Source organism: Anastrepha obliqua, unplaced genomic scaffold, assembly GCF_027943255.1.
Source record: "Anastrepha obliqua isolate idAnaObli1 unplaced genomic scaffold, idAnaObli1_1.0 ptg000014l, whole genome shotgun sequence".
NCBI classification, from domain to species: Eukaryota; Metazoa; Arthropoda; class Insecta; order Diptera; family Tephritidae; genus Anastrepha; species Anastrepha obliqua.
Window position 1 is genome coordinate 117,501 of NW_026562180.1, and position 2,500 is coordinate 120,000.

A 2,500-nucleotide genomic window follows, 5' to 3' on the forward strand; every position below is an offset into this window, starting at 1 on the left:
TTTTCCCATACATTTTTGACAATGTGAGGTGTGCATGGCAAAAAACACTCACGGTGAAGGCATGTGATATAATATGAAAATATCAAAAGTTAACTAACCAATGATATTGAAGCATATAAATCGAATCATAACTATATGAAACTCGAATTTGAGCCATATTAAACTGGTAATATTGTGATTTTATGCCTGGTTTTCCATACGTTAGTTTAAATAGAAAAAAATTCTCGAATATATATACATATATGAAGAATCTATATTCTATACTAACATTTTATGGAATATAACCTTGGCATATTGCCATTAAAATATATAATAAAGACATTTCAAATCAAACTGAAATGTATTGAAATGAATTTTTCCCATACATTTTTGACAATGTGAGGTGTGCATGGCAAAAAACACTCACGGTGAAGGCATGTGATATAATATGAAAATATCAAAAGTTAACTAACCAATGATATTGAAGCATATAAATCGAATCATAACTATATGAAACTCGAATTTAAGCCATATTAAACTGGTAATATTGTGATTTTGTGCCTGGTTTTCCATACGTTAGTTTAAATAAAGAGTTATGGAATATAACCTTGGCATATTGCCATTAAAATATATAATAAAGACATTTCAAATCAAACTGAAATGTATTGAAATGAATTTTTCCCATACATTTTTGACAATGTGAGGTGTGCATGGCAAAAAACACTCACGGTGAAGGCATGTGAAATATAATATGAAAATATCAAAAGTTAACTAACCAATGATATTGAAGCATATAAATCGAATCATAACTATATGAAACTCGAATTTAAGCCATATTAAACTGGTAATATTGTGATTTTATGCCTGGTTTTCCATACGTTAGTTTAAATAAAGAGTTATGGAATATAACCTTGGCATATTGGCACTAAAATATATAATAAAGACATTTCAAATCAAACTGAAATGTATTGAAATGAATTTTTCCCATACATTTTTGACAATGTGAGGTGTGCATGGCAAAAAACACTCACGGTGAAGGCATGTGATATAATATGAAAATATCAAAAGTTAACTAACCAATGATATTGAAGCATATAAATCGAATCATAACTATATGAAACTCGAATTTGAGCCATATTAAACTGGTAATATTGTGATTTTATGCCTGGTTTTCCATACGTTAGTTTAAATAGAAAAAAATTCTCGAATATATATACATATATGAAGAATCTATATTCTATACTAACATTTTATGGAATATAACCTTGGCATATTGCCATTAAAATATATAATAAAGACATTTCAAATCAAACTGAAATGTATTGAAATGAATTTTTCCCATACATTTTTGACAATGTGAGGTGTGCATGGCAAAAAACACTCACGGTGAAGGCATGTGAAATAATATGAAAATATCAAAAGTTAACTAACCAATGATATTGAAGCATATAAATCGAATCATAACTATATGAAACTCGAATTTAAGCCATATTAAACTGGTAATATTGTGATTTTATGCCTGGTTTTCCATACGTTAGTTTAAATAGAAAAAATTTTCGAATATCTATACATATATGAAGAATCTATATTCTAATACTAACATGTTATGGAATATAACCTTGGCATATTGGCACTAAAATATATAATAAAGACATTTCAAATCAAACTGAAATGTATTGAAATGAATTTTTCCCATACATTTTTGACAATGTGAGGTGTGCATGGCAAAAAACACTCACGGTGAAGGCATGTGAAATATAATATGAAAATATCAAAAGTTAACTAACCAATGATATTGAAGCATATAAATCGAATCATAACTATATGAAACTCGAATTTAAGCCATATTAAACTGGTAATATTGTGATTTTATGCCTGGTTTTCCATACGTTAGTTTAAATAGAAAAAATTTTCGAATATATATACATATATGAAGAATCTATATTCTAATACTAACATGTTATGGAATATAACCTTGGCATATTGGCACTAAAATATATAATAAAGACATTTCAAATCAAACTGAAATGTATTGAAATGAATTTTTCCCATACATTTTTGACAATGTGAGGTGTGCATGGCAAAAAACACTCACGGTGAAGGCATGTGATATAATATGAAAATATCAAAAGTTAACTAACCAATGATATTGAAACATATAAATCGAATCATAACTATATGAAACTCGAATTTGAGCCATATTAAACTGGTAATATTGTGATTTTATGCCTGGTTTTCCATACGTTAGTTTAAATAAAGAGTTATGGAATATAACCTTGGCATATTGCCATTAAAATATATAATAAAGACATTTCAAATCAAACTGAAATGTATTGAAATGAATTTTTCCCATACATTTTTGACAATGTGAGGTGTGCATGGCAAAAAACACTCACGGTGAAGGCATGTGATATAATATGAAAATATCAAAAGTTAACTAACCAATGATATTGAAGCATATAAATCGAATCATAACTATATGAAACTCGAATTTGAGCCATATTAAACTGGTAATATTATG